Source organism: Nannospalax galili, unplaced genomic scaffold, assembly GCF_000622305.1.
Source record: "Nannospalax galili isolate Female #2095 unplaced genomic scaffold, S.galili_v1.0 scaffold372, whole genome shotgun sequence".
Lineage (NCBI taxonomy): Eukaryota > Metazoa > Chordata > Mammalia > Rodentia > Spalacidae > Nannospalax > Nannospalax galili.
Window position 1 is genome coordinate 2,103,606 of NW_008332089.1, and position 8,851 is coordinate 2,112,456.

At 41.7% G+C, this 8,851-nt stretch overlaps 1 protein-coding gene and 1 long non-coding RNA gene across 2 annotated transcripts in view; one reads left to right on the forward strand and one right to left on the reverse strand.

Moving 5' to 3' along the window:
* The window catches only part of LOC103729225 (E3 ubiquitin-protein ligase parkin-like), a 521,211-nt gene that overhangs the window by 87,515 nt on the left and 424,845 nt on the right, over positions 1-8,851 (forward strand). The gene's annotated exons all lie outside the window — the stretch shown is intronic.
* Positions 6,484-8,851, reverse strand: part of LOC115069300 — a 19,685-nt gene continuing 17,317 nt past the window's right edge. The window contains exons 2-3 of the long non-coding RNA XR_003848572.1: positions 7,361-7,461; positions 6,484-6,633 (exon numbers count right to left, since the gene is read on the reverse strand). This is a non-coding gene — a long non-coding RNA (uncharacterized LOC115069300). The remainder of the gene's footprint in view (positions 6,634-7,360; positions 7,462-8,851) is intronic.

An 8,851-nucleotide genomic window follows, 5' to 3' on the forward strand; every position in this document is an offset into this window, starting at 1 on the left:
TTGAGACAGGATCTCCCATTCTGGAACTTGGCCACGTAGGCTAGACTAGATAGCTCTCAAGCTCCAGGGTTCCACCTGTACCTGCCTCCCTAGTACTGGGATTACAACCATGTACCATGGCCGGTTTTATTATATGTATTCTGGTGATCAGACTTATCACCTTGTACTTGTAAGGCAAGCACTTTACCAACGGAACTCTCTCCAGTCGCATTCTGCACTTCTGAGAAGACAAAACGACTGTGTTCTAATATTGTGTAAAGTGTATGTCCTATGTTAGGTACGGCTTATATAAAATAGGTCTTTCTTTTAAAGAAGTGCTAATTGCTCTCTCCATCAGAAGCCACCAGAGCTCTCTAATACCTGTCTGCTGAGCTTAGGCTTCTGACTGTCAGACTTTAATGAAGAAACTTGAAGTGTTGACTAAAATAAAAGTGCAGTATTTGAGTCTGAAGAAAATGTTACCATGTAGTTAGCTTTAATGTAAAGGCGGGGCATTGCTCCCTAAGTGTATGTGTTGCATATCCAATATTTTTAAATAGGTTCTATTAAGATATGAATATTCCACAATATTATGAAAAGAGGAACCTAATACCTGGGGGAAAACATGCTATAGACAATAAGGAGCAGCTGTGACGCCTGTGCAGTGATTGTAGGTAATCAGCAAAAGGGCTGACAGACCATAGCCAACCATTGTGTGTTAGTTACACATAAGTGTCATGAAGTTAGACTTTCCTTAATTAACTCAGCATTAAAACTTTGATTTATCCAGCATATTCAAGACTCAACTACACGTAACTTGTAAATCCATGAACACTCCTTGGAGTTATTTTAGGTCCTGTCTTAATCTATAGGTGAAAGATAGCCAGCCATTTTTTTGAATCTGATTTGTCACAGTAGAAAAACCCATGAATTGTCAAATTACTCTTTTTTTCATTCATTGTGGATCATCATCCCAATTAATACTGAATAATAATTAGTGGTTTCTAATATGCAGTCTTTCATATTCAAATACTTATGAAGTAGGAGACTTTCTTTTAGTTACAGCTACTTTTTAGAAATGGCTTCACTGAGTTAAAACTAAGCCTTAGAGAGGACTGATAAAATAATACCAGTTTGTACCATATTCCTGAATCTTGAAACATTGAAAGCCATTGTTACTAAGTCTTCCATTGTACCTTTTATGCAAGCTAATTGAGCTAGTTCTTTGAAAGTTGTTGAGCTAGTGTTTAAGATGCAAATGATTTCGGTTTAACTTTTTGTTATTATAAAGTAATTACTGAAGACTTTGAATATTTATTTCTCATCTACCAGGAACACTTGCTGTCTCTAAGGGCCATGGCCTGTCCATGTGGTTGCTAATGCCCCTGGGGCTACAGGCCGACTTCCTATTCCACAGAGGCCATCAGGATGATAAACCTTTCTATCATTTCCTGACTGTAGCTTGGGGATAAAATAACACCTGTACTAGTGCTGGAGTAATTAAGGAGCGATGTGAAAGTGCTCAACAGGACGTCTGGCACACGCTGCATGCCCACAAAAGGATGGCCGCTGTCTTCCCAAGCTCATTCCTCTAACGTTACCTCATTAGTTTCTGTCTTCCATGCGTCCATCTTTAGTCTACTCATTTCTGAAGCAGACCCCTCTATCGTCTCAGTTCTTTCTTGCCTGAAGTAATTGATCTTACTTTATGTCTTCATAGTCAGAACTTTCAGAAAAAGATACATAAAACGCATGTGTGTCTGTGGCAGGAAATTAGAAGCACAAGTGTCTAGGGTGACAAAGGGACTAGGAGTGAAAAGGGAAGCTACAGGGTGTGGGGCTGTGCTCAGTGTATGTTTCATGCACGTATGGAAATGTCCTTCTGTAACCCAGTTCCGTGAGCACTGAAACAAAACAAAAACAAGTGGCCTTCATTCCCTGCCTTAGCACCCATTCATGCTTGATCCCTGGTCCCACCCCACCAGACTCCATTCGGCTCTAATGGCTTCCTGTTGCTGCATTGGTCTTTTCAAGTCTGTGTGCTTTATTGTCCACCATGCCACGGGTCCCACTCCCTTTGAAGGCTATGCCCATTGTTTGCTTTAGAGGCCCATTCTCTTCTGGGAGGCCTTGCCATCTGGTTTTGACTTCTCAGGCCCTAGTTATCCTCTGAATTTATTTTAAATTGGAATATACCACAGTGGTACTTTTAGACTCTTAGCTGGATTCACGATGCTGACGTCATCTCATGATGCTGACGTCATCTCATGATGCTGACGTCATCTCATGATGCTGGGGCTGCTGCTCCTAACCCTGTCCGTTCTTGGGAAAGCACCCAATGGTGATTGCGCTTCCTGCTGCTCAGCTGCTTGCCAGAAATGCTTGTCAGCCATCTTCTGACTTGTGTCCTTCTGCGCTCTGCCCTGTTTCCTCCCCCATCATCCATCCCCGTATTACTGTGAACTTATTGTTGGTCACCAGTCTCTCTCACATCAAACTCCAGTTACTTCCCTAAACATAGGTAAAGACATTGATCCTACGACTACCTGCTCGAGAGCCACTGGCTCCTTGTTACAAAATAAATTCTAAAACAATTGGAATAGCAGGTAGAATAAAACTCTTCACAGTCTGGGGATATCACCCGTACCTAAGGTCATTTCTAATGATGCTTCCTTGATAGTAAGTGTCTGCTGAGTAAATGATCTCTTCAATCCCATTCCATCGTTAAGACCTGTGTGTTGCAGCTGCAGCTGAAGCCTCTGCCAGATTCGGTTCTGTTTTCTCCTCTGTGCTGTTACACGGCTAGACTGTTCATAAGAAGGTCCTTTTCCATCTGATGGAACTTGTACATCTCTACGTCATGATTCAGCTAGCACATCCTCCTAAAGTCTTCCATAGTCTCCTCTAAGTTCAGTTAGAGGAGATGTAAGCGTGCGCTGTGCCTTGTCCTCCTCCACTGCACTGTGGGCTCCACAGGGCAGAGACTTCACCCTCTTGCTCCCTCTGGGACATAGCACACTTAAGTCATTTGTAATTATCGGGCATTTGAAGCTTTTCAATTCATTCAGAATTCGAACAGTTAGTTTCATTTTAAAATGAATAGTAAATGCTATGAAGTTAACAGATTGGTGGGTGAAATATTTTAATTATTCTACAATCAGGTAAGATTTTGGAGGACTAAAAGGTTTTGCTTCTTTTATCTGTAAAAAGAGAAGATAGCAATATACATATTTAACTTTTCTCTGTATCATTAACTTGAGACTTACTCTCATGGCGTGGTATCTTCTTTTGATGGAAAAATCTTTCTGGAAACAAAAATGCATTGCTCTCTCTGAGAAGTCCTGTACTTTGTAACTATAACCTGGCCTCCCTTTCAGATGGCAGAGTTACAGAAACCCTCCTAAGTCTGTTTTCTTTAACTTTTTCTACTTGTGACACTAAAAACATAAAAATTGCAGATTTCTCAGCTTAGAGCAACAACGAATAAACCATTTTAACCCATAATGTTCTAGAAGTATCTAAAATATCAATGGTTGTACTAAACTATCTTGTGAGGGTAAAAAGGCTCCATGTTCTAACTTTGAGTACAAGTAACATAGATGCTCTCTGACATATTTTTTGCCTCGATTTATTCTATAAAAGAGGACATGGAGTTGAGAAGTAGGGAGGAGGGGGTAGGTCTGGGAGGAGTTAGGAGGAGCAGTCGGGGTGAGTATGATCAAAATACGTTGTATTAAATTCTCAATTGTTGGAAAAACGTTTGAAAGATTTTTACTTTTTATGTATGTGTCTGTTGGCCACATGTGTACAGGCACCCACAGAAGCCAGAAGAGGGCATTGAGTCCCCTGGAACTGGGGTTAAAGAGTGTTGTGAACAGCCATGTGGGTGATGGAAACTAAACCCAGGACCTCTGGAAGAGCAGCCAGGCCTGTTAACTGGTGGCTGCCTCTCCATCTTGGATCTTGTTCTTATTTTTTTCAGTGTGTATTTTTATTGAAGTTTTGTGAATTTCATACATCATATTTAGGCATCCTTCCCTCTCTGCACTCCCATAACCTGTCCCCAGAATTTCATGCATTCTTTCATATGTGTTAAGGCCTATTGAGTCAAGTTTGTTTACCCAGAAGTCTCTTGGTGTGAGTTCATCTCCTGGAGCCTGTTCAGCCTGTGTAGAGTCACTCTCTTAAAGAATATCAACTCATAGTTCCTTGGTGAAGGTGGAGGCCTCCTGCCCATTTCCCAGTTCTGTGCTGGGTTTTTGTCTGATTGTTAGGCATGCTGTCGCCATTGCTCCAAGTTCATATTAGCAAGTTGCCAGAAGCCCAGAAGATCCTGTTTCCTTGTAGCCATGTACCACTCCTGGCTCTTACAATCTTTCTGGCCCTCTTCTGCAATGGTCCTTGAGTCCTGGATGGTTGAGGTTTAATACAGGAGTCTTATCCAGGGACATGTACTGTGCAGTTTCTTATTCTCTACACTTTGAGTGAGGATATTCCTTGCCCCTCTACTGAGCTATAAATAGGACATTCTTGGACAAGCTATCCCAAGCCATTATAGGTCAGGAGCTTCCTGAAGTGTGATGCTTTTTATTTTGTAGAGAAACAAGCTGAAGTGTTTCTTGTAAGTTGATACTAATGAAATAACTAGTAAATTTCATAGAGCTTTGTTCTGTCTCTGTTCTATTTGTAAAAGAGATAATGTTTACTCCCTTCACAGGAATCTAGAAATTGTAATTTTTCAGGAGGGTACCATAGGATGCATATTAATTTCCAAGTTTTTCCAACTGTGTAAGTTTTATGTAAGTTGTTGCAAACAGATACTGTCTGCGTTTGTAAATACATACACACGTCTGTCTGTTTCTGTGTGTTCACACACGTATAAATTGTGAAGTAATGTGGAAAACAGAAAAGGGAGGGGCTACAGAGCACAAGAGAGGGTGGGCTAGTTTGCAAGTTCAAATGAGGTGATCAAACACAGCTGAGAGGTGCTGGTCTTCTTGCCTTAGATTTTTGGATAAACATGAATATGGCTGACAGGCTGCCCTGTCAAACCAAGGCTAGTCAAATCCTTCCCCTGGTCAGAACCAGATGAAAGGGCTTGTGTGGAAATGAACACCAGCTCTAAACTACCTGAGAATCTTACTGTTTGATCACTGTGGCATTACCTGCATCTGGCTCTACCAGGCTGTGTCAGGCAGGACAGCCTCTGTGGCAGTGAGACTGGATCCGGTGGCTTCAAGGGTATGAATTCCTCCCCCACAACATCTGGCGTCATGGTGAGTTCGCAGGGGCTTGGCTCATGTTTTGGGGTTGAACTGTCCTACCTGGAGCGTGTTCACTTCATGGAAGAGGGGAGATCATGACCTTCTCTTCTACTTCCTCACGGGCCAAAGCAAAGCATTGTGTAAACCGCACCCCAGTGAGAAAGGGACGTGCAGACCCGAAGGAGGAGCATGGCAGGAAGCCGAAGCAGATGGTCGAACCTGATCATGTTTTTCACACTTGGCTATTTGATTTTATTTCCCTTTGAGCTCCGGTCCTGCCGGTTCCACTCTGGTCACACAGACGCCCTTCCCCAGTGTGTTCTCTAAATCCAGCCACATTTCTTCGCCATGAGTGTGTTGAATAGATTCTTCTTTGAGCTATTTAAAGCCCAGTGATAGTGTAAGATACAGCCAGGTAATCGTTCTTTTTCTCCACCGTCAGTGCGCTCAGAGACTCCCTCCAGGCTGTATCAGTTTCCTGCTGGGCTATGAGCCCTGCGCAGCGCAGTTTCTACTTCATATGTTGATTTATATATGAAGTCTTGGAAATCAGGAACTGCGCTGTCCGTCCCACGCGGCTTTCAAAGGGCCCTGTGCTGTTTCGGTTACCAGATATGTTCAACAAATGAACTAATGGAGTATTTTATTTGCTTTTAGAAAGAAATATCCATTAAAGCCATACCTATACTGATAACCCAGAAGTCGGAGCCCACAGGTTCTCTTTCTTCTTCACATAATTAGAGTGAACCTCTCTTTTGGAAAAAAAAAAAAAAATTCTTTTTGCTCTGTATAGAACCGGGAAGCCATGATTCAAAAGTTTTGTTTTTGTTTTTCCTATGCTGTAACCTCCTTAAATAAAATAACTTCATATTATTTCTGTGATTTAGGTAGACATTTGTGCGTTTCTTTAATGTTGTTTTGAAAATTCGATTATTCTGCCTTTTTTATTTATAAATTTCTGTGTGTGTGTGGGTATGTGTATTTCTGCATATTTGTGTGTGAGCTCAGGTGTAAGGGTGCTGGCGTTATGCACGCGGCCCATTTCATCATGCTTTTCGTTTGTTCTAATGTGGGATTTCTGGATGGAACAGAGCAAGCTCCTTTACCTATTGAACCAATGCCCTGGCCCATCTTCTGTTAAATTTTTTAAATCATTGTTTTAGAATGTAAAAAAAATAGAACCTTACATTTTCATATAAGACTGAGTTTTTTTTATTGCCGTAAATGCTGGACATCGGCCTTGAGATTTAAGATCCATAAGCGTATTACCCCATCAGCTGTGCGCAGGCGCGAGAGTGAGCATTAGCGTGCCGGGTCTTTGCAGGTGAGGGCTTCCGCGCTGGCAGTGTCTGCTCCTCATGAGCTCTCCTTGGAAAATGATTTATCTCTGCTGTTGAAGAAAAACCTTATTTATTTAATAGACTGCTTTTATTTTTAGCTATTTCTGTTTCATAAGATTAAAAGCATAAAAAAGAAATATTACTTAAGGCTGAAAGCTTAAATGAACTCTAAACTCCAGTGCATTTAGTGGTTTTCAGACAATAGCAATGTTCATTTCTAATCATTGATTTTGGAAATAATTTTTAAAGTGTCACCAATGTATTTATTCTTTTGAAAGAAAAAGCCAAGTTTCCTAAAGTTTGATGGGGGAGGCAGTTTTGTATCCTTTAAGAGATAAGGGCAAGGTATTTGCTATTGCGTTAGAAAAGAGAATTAAAGCTTTCTAAATTGTCTCTAGTTTGTATATGTAATAAACTGTGCTTCTCTTAGAAATGCAAGTATATAAATTCATATAATTGAAAGGGAATTTGAAAAAAAAAGTTTGTTTTCATCATAAAATAAATAAACAAAAAGAATATCTTTTTGGAAGTTTTCTACACCTGTTCCCAGCCACTACCACTTCTCTGTAACTCCCCTTGGTTCTTACCACCCCATCTACCTCCCAACTTCATGTCCTCTTGGGTTTTTTATTGTTATTATTATTAATAACCCCCAACTCCAGTTAGTGCTGTCCTTGTGTACATGCTGTGTGGCCTTTCACTGGGGTATGACCAACCTACCAGAGCCCAGTTCTCCGAAGGAGAGTAATACTCCTTCCTTCCATAGCCGTCACTTACCCTCAGCTTCTACGACAGGGATGGGGCCCCGGCCCCCTCATCCATCCATGCTGAATTTTGACTTTTGATCTTGGGCAAGCCTCGTGCAGGTAGCCACAGCGCTGTGAATTAATGCAACAACCATGTCATAATCAGAAATCAGCATTTCATGGCTCCTCTTTTCATCAGTTGTACACTCTGTCCTGTCTTCCGCAAAGTTCCCGAGCCATGGATGCTGAGAGGTTGATGTCGACGGCCCATATCGACGGCCCATCCACAACTGACTACTCAGTGTTATTTACATGTGGTGCTCTGACCTGTTAAGAGTGTCCGAATTAATCATTACCCACTGCAAAAGAAGCTTCTCTGGCCAAAGCTGAGAAGAGCACAAGTCTGTGGGTAGAACGTCAGTACTTTGAATGCAGTTTGATAGCATGACCATTTAGTAGTAAACCAGCAGCCTCCTTGCAAGATGTGCCCACTGGCATAGTAGTTGCATGATGGTAATAGGGACGACTACACGCTTTCTAACTGGATATGAGGCCTACTTCACCAGAAGGATTTCTTACCTGGTACTGTAAACTGGTTCAAAGACAAAATTTTGATTATTCCTTTTTGTTTGCTTGCTTGTTTTGAGGCAGAGTCTCTCTGCAGCCCCAGCTGGCCTAGAACTCACTAGGTACACCAGGCTAGCATCTATCTCATAGTGATGTGCCTGCCTCTGTGCAGCACCATGCCTGGCCTTGATTATTCTTTTTTGGAGAATTTTAATTCTTTCAGAATTTCATACTATGTGTTTTCATCAATTCACCCCTCATTCCTTCCCTCACTCCTCCCAGATCCACTCTCTGGACTTCTACTCCCTCCCAATATGTGTCCTACTTCTTTAACTCAGGAGTCTAATTTGTGTTGTCCACATACTCAGGAGTGTAAGGCCATCCACTGGAGCCTGGCTAGACGATGAGGGTCTATATCCTTAAAGAATACTGACTCGCCCTCCCACAGAAGGCTTCAGCTGTCTGCGGCTCCTTAGTTGCAGTCTCGTATGCTCCTCCTGCTCCCCGCTGGGATGTGCAGGCCTTATGCAGGCAGCCTCAGCTGCTTGACAACGCACAACAGAAAGGGTTTTGCAGTAATGCATTGCAAGATGAAATCATGTGACACCTACTGTGAACAGGCATCATTACCATTTTAACAAGTAGACAGGACTGTCGGAGGAATCCCCGCAGAAATCTAAAGAAAAACAGCATAGATGCACAAAAGGGTAGCTGAGACATGGAAACCTAAATATAATTCAGAGAGCAATAGAGAACTAAAAGACATCTAATTGTTACCCCAGACAGGCTATGAAAGGGTACGATAGCAATCGGAACAAGAAACCTCCAGGAAATTTTGAAGTATGATTACAAAAGTAGAAGTTTATTCTACTAACAGATACACAGTTTATTCTACTAACAGATACACAGTTTATTATACTAACAGATACACAGTTTATTATACTAACAGATACAC